This window comes from Cajanus cajan, chromosome 11, assembly GCF_000230855.2.
Source record: "Cajanus cajan strain Asha chromosome 11, NIPB_CcT2T_4, whole genome shotgun sequence".
Taxonomy (NCBI): domain Eukaryota; kingdom Viridiplantae; phylum Streptophyta; class Magnoliopsida; order Fabales; family Fabaceae; genus Cajanus; species Cajanus cajan.
Window position 1 is genome coordinate 30,340,516 of NC_138527.1, and position 14,168 is coordinate 30,354,683.

The 14,168-nt window shown below is 33.6% G+C and overlaps 1 pseudogene; it reads left to right on the forward strand.

Annotated features, from left to right (window-relative positions):
- The first annotated feature begins 1,807 nt into the window (after nt 1-1,807).
- On the forward strand, nt 1,808-9,369 carry LOC109800941 (uncharacterized; annotated as a pseudogene).
- Nucleotides 9,370-14,168: the final 4,799 nt, after the last annotated feature.

Here is a 14,168-nt window from a genome sequence, read left to right on the forward strand (position 1 = left end):
TGAATGTTAAACTATAGCAAATGAAGAATATCTTAATTATTATATTTATAGATTATTAAGAGAGAGAAAAAAAAAGAATTATCCTTACATGTAATTTTTAATCTATGATCTTTAAGAAATTGTAAGAGATATTATTTGTTTGTAATTTACATATTAAAAAATTTTAGAAGGAACAATGACCAATAAATTACAATATTTGAAAAAAAAAATTAATTATGATATTTATTTTCAACCTGTTTATCAAATATTTTGATATGGTAATAAAAAAGTTAATATATAATAAATTTTGATAAATAAGAACAAATGTTTGATAGTAATATTTTTTGCAACTCCATATCTATGTTATATTTAAAAGTTTTTTTTAAAAAAAATTATGAACATTAAACTATAACAAAAGAAGAATATCTTAATAACTATATTTATAGATTATTAGAAGAAAAAAATTGTCCTTATCATGTAATTTTTATTTGTGATCTTTAAAGAAATATTTATTCGTAATTTATTTTTGTTACTATGTAATTAATATATTAAAAAATTTTAAAAGGAATAATGACAAATAAGTTATAATGTTTTGTTAGATATAAACAAGCCCATCAATAAAATAAGAGAAGAAACAACTTATAAAACACACATACTCCAATGATCAAAAGATTTTTTGGGCGATGATTAAAAATAAAATCGTGAGAGTTTAGGCTCAAAACGGATAATATTTAATTATTGTGGAATTATGTTTGAAATAACCTTTATAAAATATTCCTTTAGATAAATATTATAAAATAATTTCATTATGTTTGAAAAGAGATTTATAATTATAGTATTTATTTTGAACCTATTTATCAAATATTTTGATATGGTAATAAAAAAAAGCCAATATATAGTAAATTCTGATGAATAAAAAAATGTTTGATTGTAATATTTTTTTCAACTCTATATCTCTAACATATTTAAAATATTTTTTAAAATAAATTATGAACATTAAACTAAAGTGAATGAATAATATTTTAATTATCATATTTATAAGTTACTAGAAAAAGAAAAAAATATTATCCATACCATGTAGTTTTTATCTGTGATCTTTAGGAAATTATAAGAGATGTTATTCGCTAAGTTATTTTTGTCATTTATAATTGACATACTAATTTTTTTAAAAAAGGATAATAACCAATAAATTATAATATTTAAAAGAGATTTATAATTATATTATTTATTTTCAACCCATTTATCAAATATTCTAATATGGTAATAAAAAAAAGACAATATATAGGAAATTTTGGTGAATAAGAAAAATCGTTTAATTTGATTGTAATATTTTTTTACAACATCATAACTATACTATATTTAAAAGTTTTTTTTGAAATAAATTCTGAGCATTGAACTATAAGGAATGAAGAATATCTTAATTACTATATTTATAGATAACACAATCATTATAATTTATTAAATATATAAATAATTTGTTTAGTATTTATACAATTATGAATATTTTTAAAATTTTCAAACATTAATGTAAGTATTCCCCGTGCATCCCACGGGCCTATACACTAGTTGACCACATTCATTAGTTGACCATAAAGTAAACAGACAACTCGCTCCTTCCATGAAATTTCAATAATGCGTAGAGGAAACAGAACTACCATAAAGCATCAAGAGTTAATTGGACGTTAAATTTGTAACTGGAGAAAAAATTCTTTTGATACACTACTTGTGGGTTCTTTCTAGACTTCCCCGTAATCTTATCATTGCATTGCCATTTCTGAAACATACAACCTCTCTTGTATTTTCATTTTTGTGAGTGAGAATTTGAAAGATGGCTGAGACTATGATTGCACTTCTGCTTGACAATTTGATCGCAGTCGTCAAAGAGGACTTGACATTGTACCTGGGTGTGGGTCGTGACATTACTAAGCTTTGCAGCATGTTTACTGCAATCAAAGCCACACTTCAAGATGCTGCGGTGAAGCAATTCTCAGACGAAGCCATAAAGGATTGGTTGCAAAAGCTAAAACATGCAGTTCACGAGCTGGATGAGGTACGAAGTGTTGGATAATCTTAAATTTCTAGAGATATCCGAGATATCCGAGATATTCGAGATATCCAAGATATCCGGGATATCCGATTTAGTTATCTGGAATTATTTGATTTTGAGTTATTTGGTTTCAGATTAGATAAGATAGTTTTTTGGTAAGTTTTGATTTGATAAGATATTTTATTATCTTCTTGTTAATTCAGTACGTTGTACAATGGCTATTTAAAGGCCATCTCTTATTCAATAAAAATCACAGTGAGTTGCTACGATCACCCACAATTTTAGTGTTACTCGTCTCTCTTAGTTTTTCTACAAATTGGTATCAGAGCTATATGCTCTGAGTGCCGAGTGTGAGGGGAAAACAGTGTGCGCCTGTGAAGGGGGAAGAAAGAAGAAAGAGAGAGTAATGGCAAAGGTTGTGAATGGAATGACCGTACCACAACTGTCAAAGAAAACCAATTATGATAATTGGTGTTTACAAATGAAGACCTTGTTGGGTTCCCAAAGTCTATGGGACATAGTGGAGAAGGGGTTCCAAGAACCCGAGGAGGACGAAGACCAATCTGTGGCTCAGATTGCCACATTGGAAAAGACACGAGTGAAGGACAAATCGGCTTTGTATTTTTTGTACAATGCCGTGGATGAGTCAGGTTTCGAGAAGATTGCAAACGCTGCATCTTCAAAGGAAGCATGGAAGATCTTAGAGGTTGCGCACAGAGGTAACCACCGTGTCAGACAGATCCGACTTCAAACTCTCCGAGGAGAGTTTGAGAGTTTGAAGATGGAGGATAAGGAACAAGTATCCGAGTACATAACTCGGGTGGAGAAGGTGGCTAACCAACTAGGAAGGAATGGGGAGCCAATGCCAGCAAGTAGAATTGTGGAGAAAATCTTGAGATCATTAACAGATGATTTCGAGAGTATTGCATGCGTAATTGAGGAGTCAAAGGACTTGTCAGTTCTCTCAGTGGAAGAGCTCGCTGGGTCACTCGAAGCCCACGAACAAAGGAGGAGGAAGATGAAGAATACTCTTGATCAAGCATTACAGGCGCAACTTGATTTGAATGAAACTCGGAACACTCAGGGCCGAAGATCAGGAGGACAAGGACGAGGTGATCATGGAGGACGAGGCAAAGGACGAGGTGATCATGGAGGTGATCAAGGACGAGGTCGAGGACGAGGTGACCATGGAGGTGGACAAGGACGAGGTGATCGTAGCCAAGGAAGTCAGTCGAGGTCCGAGGTGGAATGTTATAAGTGTGGCAAACTCGGCCACTACGCAAAGGAATGCAGATCGGCAAATTGCTACAACTGTGGCAAATACGGTCACATAGCAAAGTATTGCCGAGCTAAAAGCCGAAGTGAAGAAAAAGGGAAGAATCTTCTCACAGAAGAAGAGGACGAGGAAGCAGGAATTTTGATGATGACGCAGAGCTCGGAGACCAAGCTACGTCCGAGTTCTGCCTCCGAGGTCCAGCTAAACTTGAGTTGCGTCGAGAGATCAACAATTGAGCCTCCAAGCTCATATGAGAAGTCAGAAGCCGAGCTTGATTCAAGTTGCCTAAACAACTCGGTCTGGTATTTGGACACTGGAGCGAGCAATCATATGTGTGGAGAAGAAAGTTTCTTCAACGAACTCATCAAGGTAAAGGCTGGATTCGTGTCATTTGGGGATGATTCCAAGGTGGCGGTAAAAGGGCGTGGAACCATCAAGTTTATGCAGAAGGATGGACGAGTTGGAGAAATAAGGAATGTCTACTACGTTCCCGAGCTTAAGAATAACATCTTAAGCATGGGGCAGATGATGGAGAAAGGAAACTCGGTTCTGATGAAGGATCGAGTGCTTTATTTGAAGGACAAGCATGATCGTTTAATAGCCCGAGTGGAGATGAAAAAGAATAGGATGTATAAACTGGAGCTGAACATCCTTCAAAATAAGTGCTTGAAGCTGGACGTGAAGGATGAAGCCATGATGTGGCATTTTCGTTTTGGGCATTTAAACTTTGGAGGCTTGGCCGAGCTATCAAGGAAGGAGTTGGTACTCGGATTACGTGGTGTTGAGTTTGACAAGAAGTTTTGTGAAGCGTGTGTACTTGGAAAGCATACAAGGACAAGTTTTCCGAGCTCGTCCGAGCACAAAGCGAAGGAGCAACTTGGGCTGATACACACTGACTTGTGTGGACCAATCTCTCCAGCATCTTTCAGTGGTAAGAAATATTTCATCTCTTTCATAGATGATTTCTCTCGAAAGACCTGGGTATATTTTTTGCAAGAAAAATCAAAGGCATTTGAAGCTTTTAAGAAGTTTAAAGTCATGGTGGAGAAAGAGACTAACAAGCAAATTAAAGCTTTGAGGTCGGACAGAGGTGGAGAATTCACATCGGCAGAGTTTATGGAATACTGTGAAGAGCAAGGTATAAAGCGTCTTCTCACAGCTCCATATTCACCACAACAAAATGGAGTAGCTGAAAGAAAGAATCGTACTATTCTTGAAATGGTCCGAACCATGCTTAAAGGGAAGAATATGCCTGAGAAGTTTTGGGCAGAGGCAGTACAGTGTGCTATATATATACAGAACAGGTGCCCACATTCAAAATTGGATGATGTGACACCTCAAGAAGCATGGAGTGGACAAAAACCGAGTATACGTCACTTCAAGATCTTTGGAAGCCTTGCTTACGGTCATGTTCCAGCTCAGCTCAGAACGAAGCTTGATGATAGGAGCAAGAAGTACATTTTGATCGGGTATGATGAAAAGGCAAAAGCCTACAAATTGTATAACCCTGTTACAGGTAAAATTCTGGTAAGCCGAGATGTCCAAGTAGATGAGGAAAGTGAGTGGAGTTGGAGTAACTCGGAAACGACCTCGGGGAGCTCGAACTCTGAAAGGGAGAACTCGGAGATAATAGGGAGAAGCTCGGATAGGACCAATGAGCATTCCGAGGAAGATGATGAACCTGAGCAACTTAGAACTCGGAGCTTGCAAGACATCTACAACTCCACTGACGAGTTACATGTAGTATGTCTATTGACAAGAACAGAAGACATAAAATCTAAAGAGGTGGTACTTGATGAAAGATGGAAGAAAGCAACGGATGAGGAGATCGGATCAATTGAGAAGAGTGAGATGGGAAGTAAAGCTGAGCTAGTTGAGGAGTTTAAAGAAGTGAAGAGGGAGTTTGTGATGACCGATTTGGACATCATGAAGTACTTTCTGGGTTTAAAGGTGGACCAAAGAGCAACGGGTATTTTTGTGTCCCAAAAGAGGCATCAGCCACCTCGACGCAGGGGGTGCTGGACGTTGCATGGCTCGCGGGGCCATGGTACACAGAGGAGTATCGCGCTCTGGTGGAAGAAGCATCGAAATGAAAGAAGAAGGAGAAATTTAAGATTATGGGGGAGTTTTGTTGGATAATCTTAAATTTCTAGAGATATCCGAGATATCCGAGATATTCGAGATATCCAAGATATCCGGGATATCCGATTTAGTTATCTGGAATTATTTGATTTTGAGTTATTTGGTTTCAGATTAGATAAGATAGTTTTTTGGTAAGTTTTGATTTGATAAGATATTTTATTATCTTCTTGTTAATTCAGTACGTTGTACAATGGCTATTTAAAGGCCATCTCTTATTCAATAAAAATCACAGTGAGTTGCTACGATCACCCACAATTTTAGTGTTACTCGTCTCTCTTAGTTTTTCTACACGAAGCACTCGCTTACCCTCTCTTACTCTTTTCATCCCAAGCGTGTTGTTTTTGGTTTCAAAATTGCTAACAAAATGAAAAGTATAAGGGAGAGATTAGATGAGATTGCTGAAGAAAGGCAGAAGTTTCATTTGTCTGAGACCGCTCCAGAAAAAAAGTGGAGCCAATGGGGTGGCGCCAAACCAGCTCATTCATCAATGAACCACAAGTCTATGGAAGAGAAAAAGATACAAAAAAAAATTGTAGATTTTTTAATTGGTGATGCTGATGGTTCTCATCATGAGGATTTATCGGTCTATCCAATTGTAGGTCTTGGTGGGCTTGGTAAAACAACACTAGCCAAACTCATCTTCAACCATGAGAAGGTGGTCAACCACTTTGAGCGGAGAATTTGGGTATGTATTTCAGAAGATTTTAGTTTGAAGAGAGTGACAAAAGCTATCATCGAAGCAGCATCTGGGCATGCATGTGAGGATTTGGATCTAGAGCCATTACAAAGAAGAATGCAAGATCTGCTTCAAAGTAGAAGATATTTGCTCGTATTAGATGACGTGTGGGATGATAAGCAACCAACTTGGCAGAGGTTAAAATCTGTACAGGCTTGTGGGGCAAAGGGTGCTTCAATTTTGGTCACTACTCGTCTTCCTACAGTTGCAGCAGTCATGGGAACAATGCCTCCTCATGAATTGTCAATGCTATCAGACAATGATTGTTGGGAATTGTTTAAATACCAAGCCTTTGGACATAATGAGGTAGAACAAGTAGAGCTTGTTGACATTGGGAAGGAGATAGTAAAGAAGTGCGGGGGAGTACCTCTTGCAGCAAAAGCACTAGGAGGTCTTCTACGCTTCAAAAGAGAGAGAAAAGAGTGGGTCTATGTCAAGGAAAGCAACCTGTGGAATTTACCACATGATGAAAACTCTATAATGCCAGCCTTAAGGTTAAGTTACTTAAACTTACCCATAAAACTCGGACAATGTTTTGCTTATTGTGCAATATTTCCTAAAGATGAAAAAATAAGGAAGCAATATTTAATTGAACTTTGGATGGCCAATGGATTCATTTCATCAAATGAAATACTAGATGCTGAAGAGGTTGGTGATGGTGTGTGGCGTGAATTATATTGGAGATCACTTTTCCATGATATTAAAACAGATAAATCTGGCAAAGTTATAAGTTTCAAAGTTGCATGATCTTGTTCATGATCTTGCACAATCTGTTGCAGAGGATGTTTGTTGCATTGCAACAGAAGACAATGTTGTAGCTACTTTGTCCGAAAGAATCCACCATCTCTCAAATTGTAGTGAGGAAACCATTAATCTAAGTCAGTTGCATAAGCTCAAATCTTTGAGGACCTATATTGTGATGAGGTTATTTATGGTATTTGTTTGAGAGGATATTTTATGAGAGTTATTTTATAGGGTTATTACATAAACATACTCCACAATGATGAGATATTGTCCGCTTTAGACCTTAGCCCTCACGGTTTTGCTTTTGGTCATTACCCAAAAGGTCTCTCAATCATTGAAGTATGTTTAAGCTATATAAGTTGTTATTTTTATTATATTTTATTGCTATGGGATTTGTTTGTATCCCAACAATCCTCCCCTCAAACAAAGGACTTAATCTTTCATGCAGTAGAATCTGTCTTTATATATCACTTTATCATTATCATTGAGGGGATCTAACCTTTCATGCAACGGAATCTGTCTTTATATATCACTTTATCATTATCATTTTTTTTATAAGGGTTATTGGTTGTCACCGAATCCAACCTGTGGCTCTAATACCACTGATGGGGTTATTTATGGTATTTGTCTGAGAGAATATTTTATGAGAGTTATTTTATAGGGTTAATACATAAACATACTCCACAATGATGAGATATTGTCCGCTTTGGGCCTTAGCCCTCACGGTTTTGCTTTTGGTCATTACCCAAAAGGCCTCTCAATCATTGAAGTATATTTAAGCTATATAAATTATTATTTTTATTATATTTTATTACTGTGGGACTTGTTTGTATCCCAACATATTGGTCGTTATAGTTCCAACAAGCTTTGTCCACATGTATTAAAATGTTATTCATTGCGCTGCTTCATTGTGAAGAAAGAAGACAATTGTCGTCTTCAATTGGTGATTTAAAACATTTAAGGTACTTGAATCTTTCTTGGGGCCGCTTTGAAACTCTTCCAGAATCCCTATGTAAATTGTGGAATTTGCTGATGTTGAAATTAGACGGTTGTCGAGAGTTGCAAAAGTTGCCTAACAGTTCGACACGCTTGATGGCTTTACAACAGCTATCCTTGAAGGATTGTGACAAACTATCAAGCTTACCACTTCATATAAGGAAGTTAACTTCCCTAAGGATTTTAACCACCTTCTTTGTTGGCAAGGAAAAAGGGTTCCATTTGGCAGAATTGGGAGCATTGAAGCTGAAAGGAGATCTTCACATCATACATCTGGAGAGAGTAAAAAGTGTAATGGATGCCCAAAAAGCTAATATGTCAAGTAAGCAACTAATTGAATTGGGGTTGAAATGGGAAAGGAATGATGAAGAGTCAGAATTAGAAGAAAAGGGTGAGGATATTGTTGAAGTACTTCAACCTGATACTCAACAACTAGAAAGTTTGATGGTGAAAGGATACAAAGGTGCCAATTTTCCACGATGGATGTTTAGTTCTTCTCTCAAGCAATTGGTGATTAAAGGATGTAAGGAGGTCGAAGGTTTGCATGAGGCTTTACGACATATGACAGCCCTCAAGAGGTTAGAATTAAATGATCTTCCAAAGCTAGAATTCTTGCCTGACTGCTTTGGAAACCTGTCCTTGCTTCGCCAATTGACTATTGGTTTCTGTGACAAGTTGAGGTGTCTTCCAACAAGCCTAAGTCATAGCAATCTGAATAGTTTATGGATTTATGGTTGCCATCCTGACTTAGAGAAGCGATGTGAGAAGGAAATAGGAGAGGACTGGCCAAAAATTGCTCACATTCCCCGTATTACAGTGGGCGGTGAAGGGTATGATTCCGATTGAGGTATATTCTGCATCCTATTCCTTTCATGAAGGACTTTTAATATCTTTTTGCAAACCATATATATCCAACATAGTTATAGGAAAAGCAGACAATAGAGTTTTAAAAATTACTAGAATAAATTGTTATTGTCACCAAATTTTTTAATTTTAAGTATTCAAACAAAGACAAATTTTAAGATTTCTCCTATGTTTCATTCCCCATTATGCATCATATTTCTTTCTTTTTTGTTTAAAAATAATCTCTTTAATTGACGTCAAGAGAGAGGTATTTTATTCTTTGCAATTTCAGATTTTCACTTTATTGTACAGTATTGCAGAATGCATTTTATTCTGAAACTGAAAATCATATTCTTCCTTGTGATCAGAACTCTTGCCACTTTGAGGTCCAAGATTTCAAGCTTCCACAAGCGTGTTTGAAGATTTCAGTGCTTTCTTCCTTTCATTTAAGTTCACAATGAAGTTTAGTACAAACATATATTTGTACAATGTTCAAATATTTGTATTGTTTTTCCTTTATTAGACCTCGAATGGTTTTTTTATCAATGTATTAAAAGGTGGAGCTGGGTTTATGCAATAAAGGGAAAAAATTTGATATTCATCCCATTACTGGATACCATTATAGAACTTCCTTCATGGCTAATAATGTAGTACAGAGCTGTGTATTATTTTATGCAAGAAGTATTCTCAACACACCCTACAATATGGTAGAGTGTGATTAAACGGCTATTTACAACAAAACATTGTATTGTTTGTTCCTTTGCTTATTTAACCTCTTACAGTCTTTTTATATTGATGTTATTCAAAAGTGGATTTGTATTATTTGTTGTTTCCTTTTCAGCAATTGAAGTCTTGTGTTTGCATAATTTGTACTGTCAACTTCATTAAGATTGATTTATGTGCTTGTTGATGAAAAGAGAAGAAAAGGAATTGTTCTCTGTGGAGTTTACAACATGAGAATTCAATCATGCCACCTTAAGATTAGTAACTTGAACTTGCCAATGAAATTGAGGCAATATTTTTCATTCTGTTGTGTGCATCATTTCCCAAAGATGAAAAAATAAGTAAACAAATTCTCTCATGTATCAGATAATATGGCTGCCTATATGAGGCAGAGTCCTATGATTGTGGAGTTGCCATGCCATGGGTTTCGAGGCTTTGTTACTATTGCCAAACCTGGTAAGTTTATCAAGGGAGAACATGCTTTCCAGGCTTCAAATTATTAACTTGAGCCTTGCCATGCCTTTTCAGTATAAAATTCCAAACTTGCATTACCTTTTGAACTCTGCTGCAGCGTAAGTATACGTGAGAATGAACCAAATCAGGACACAGTCCATAACATTCCAAGTCAACCCATCTGTCACCAAAACCCTGAGTAGCTGGAAACAAGCTTGTATCATCAAGCCAGAATCTTTTAGATTCTGCCTGCAACCTCAAACTGCATTCGAACACCCAAAAAAAGAAAAAAGAAAAACCACCACAACCTGTTAGTTACAAATGTGGAGAAAAATAATTATTTATGAATTTATGAATAAGTTGAATAAGAGAGCTACTAAAAACATTGAGTTGCACTAGTTAATTTTTAACTATGGGAGAAGTTTGATATGTTTTACCTCCTTAATTCTTTTCAGTTTCTACTCCTACAGCCTACAGGTGTTTGCTGAGAAATTTCTCCAAACTTACTCAAAATGCAAGATTTGCTTAGTTTTGAAAAGATATTCCTCAAATCCTGTGTTTGCTACAACACTGACATAAATTAAGATGCCACCTAGCTCACTGTTGATAGCCATTTTCTTGGATCCAACATTTCAAAGTTTTAAAAATAATATATTTAAAAGAAGAATTTGGAGAATCTTGGTTCCCACATTCTATCTTCTTTCTCATTCATCAGTACTATTAGTTATTCATTTCACTTCTGCAAGCATTCACTAAAGTACAGTGTATATATGTGTCAGAAAGTAAATCTGGTATTCCCATACTCTATCAAAAGAACAATCCCAAAGATCCTATTTGAACATTTTTACTAAAGGTCAATGGCCAAAACTCTAGAAACAGAAAGTTTACAACATAGAGAAGCAAGTATACCTCCTATTCAAGACATCCTTTCCTATTCAAGAACCTTAGTAAGATATTATATTAAAAAGTTACATTTGTTTCCATTTGTATCAATACCATGCCACAACTCCCATCCAGGATAGAAGCAAAAACCAAGCCTCAACACCAGAATCAGTACCCCGTCTGGACAAAGAAAATGAACAAAGAATAACAGAAATATTGCAGAAACATCTAGCAGTTAGAATAATACAGAAAATCATCATGTAAAGATTAATTCATCAAAAATTATATTTAGATATAATTATATAAAAACTATAAAAAGATATAGATATATCTGAAATAGAGGATGAAATTTTTAACTCCTTAAAGAATAGGATGACAGTTTTAGTCAAATACTCGGTAAGATAAAAATAAGAGATAATTATTAGCTCTTGATCATAAGATTAGCAATTTTTAATATGCTAACGCATTCCTGTAGGTTCCAAATCCAAGTTCCAACTAAACATAGATCATAAAACTTAATAAACATGGTTAGTCCACCCTCGTTTCTCCAGAAAACTGGTCATTTCAAACTTCATGCACAACTTCAAGGTAACTTAATAAACCCTTCAAACTATTAAAAAACAAAATTTCAACCATATGAATTGTATAATACATAGATGTGTTTGCAAACAAACCCAAAAATTTGGTGGAGTAGAGCTTAAACTGCAGTTTACAACCAAACAAATTCTTATTTACTTTGCATCTTCATCTGCAAGCACATACTCGGACTCATTTTTAATGATATCAGCATTCAGTTGAAATAGTGCTCTCTTGAAAAAATATAATCTATAATTCAGGAAAACTTATTCAGCCAAATAAAATTTGTAGACTAGAAGAAAATCTAACATTACCTCTTCACTGTGAGAGCTGAAAATAAAATCCTCCCTTGGAAAATTCATGTCCTTTAATCGCTTTACAAACTTTGGCAAAAATCCGTTGTGAATGAACAAAACTATTGAACCTCTTAACATAATAAAAGAAGTTTCAACAAGGAAAAAGAGTAGAATGGTAGTGAATTACCTTCTCCTGACAGAAAGAGTAAAGGGATTGTCTTTGCCATTGCACGTCACATATATTTTCAATAATGGAGATGAAAAAAACACAAAGGAACTCAAGGAATCTAAAAACTGACATAAATAAATTACTTTAACAGTTCATAACTCACATAACCTTTCAATCAATCAAAGTAAAAACTGTATTCAGTAAAAACTATACCCTCGTAAAATACACCCTATGTGACACTAAATTAACATAGAAGTATTTTTTGAAAAGCATAATTTCTGTTAGATATTAGAACATAGTGATCAGTCTTGGTTGGTTAGCACGGCATAGCGGCCAACTTTGAAAGTACTATAACATGATAAATAATTTTAAATATTATAATACAAATTAAATAACTTATAGTACATCCATATAAGTACTATAAAAAAATTAAACGAGTTCTTGATAAATAATATGCCACATTATACACACAATCACCGTCAATCTAGGAGCAATAACATTGTAAATTGTTATGAAGTCAAAAAAAGAAAGATGATGGCGAAATTAAAAGAAAAATACTAAAGCAAATTAGATAAAATTAGCAAAATGTGAGCCGGGAAGTCTAAAGGAAGAAGAAGAATGGAATGTTGTTAACACAGGAAGAAAAAAGGTCTGAAGAAACAGAGGTCAAAACAAAGGTTTCAAATCCCATTATGTTTTTTATGAAAATAATGCATTAGAAAATTGGGGAGAAAACCCAATTTTACCAACAAAAAATACTAAACTTTGTTGTTTTATTAGGATAACTAAACATCATTTTATTTACTAATATTGATTAACACGAGTGTTAGCAATTTATATATTTTAACCAAAAATTGTTGAGGATTTGAATCTTAATCTTGGGAATGAAATATATTATACTTGAAAGAAGAATAATATAATTATACAAAAAAATATCGTTTTATTTTCAAAATAGTTATTTTTGTGTTTTTTTTCCTAAAAACATCTTAGTTGAAAAAAATTGAACCCTTCCCAATTATGGGCCTTGGCCATTGGGCTTCGAAACAAGATTGTAGGCTGGCCGTGACTGCACAATTGACTAACATGATTTAGAAAAAGTTCCACGTATGCAAATGCGAATTTTCTTCACCGATGAATAAAGATAATAAGAAATCACAGTAATGATAACAACACAACAACACCATAACCAGGTTTTCAACATCATGCTTCAATTCAAACTATGGAAGCAACAAAAGAATTATATTGCAATTTGAAAGTGAAAGCAGGTAAAAATATGAGTATAACAATTACTACCACAAAAGTTTTAGATTCTAAATAAAGCTTGTAGATTACAAGATTTTTTTCATATTTATTTTATGGAGCAAGCTGGCTCATACTCATTCCACCAGATATTGAGGAATAATCACAAGCTTTTATATTATGTTATTTTATTTTATTTTCATCTCATCTTTAATTATCATTTAATCTATTATCATGGCATTATTAATTCTAATATTTTAGCCCATAAATTATACAGAGTAAATGATTGTTTTTATATGATTAAAACTAAAATTTATAACAAATAAATATTTTTGGACATATAAATTAGTAAATAATATATTTAAATATAAAAATTATATTTTGAATTTACAATAAATAATGTAAATCATAATATTAGATTATTTTATTTAGTAATTATTTTATTTTAAAAAATATTGATTTTAATTTGAGTTAGAAAATAATAGATTAAACACATACAAACAATAATTTAATATTTTGTTTATAATAATAATATACACACGTTATTTTTATTACAAATTATTACATTATTACTTTAATAAGTGAGTTTTATTTTTGGTTTCTGTAAAACAAAAAATCATCTTCTAAATCAGAAAATTAATTTTGTAAGTCTTCACTTTTATGTGACACACTGGCACTCTTTAAATGATTATCCGTTTAACAAAATATCAAGTAATCATCTTAAGAGTTTATGTTATTAATGTATGTAGAATAGTAACATGTGACACTTTTAAATTTTTTCTAAATACCTAATATAAATATTATTTATTTATCATAGAAATAAATACCGAGAGATCAAAATTAGTGATTTCATATATTTTAACAACCAGAATTACTATTTTTTTTTTTATTTTACAGGATCAAAAGAAACTATTTCTAACTTTTAAAGAGATGAAAAACAAATTAAAAATTACATTAACCATACTAAAACATGTCAATTTTATATTGATTAAAATTTTTAAATAATAATTATGCATTGCAACCAATTTCTCTATTCTACGTTACTTTTCATAAACGAGAAACGTGTT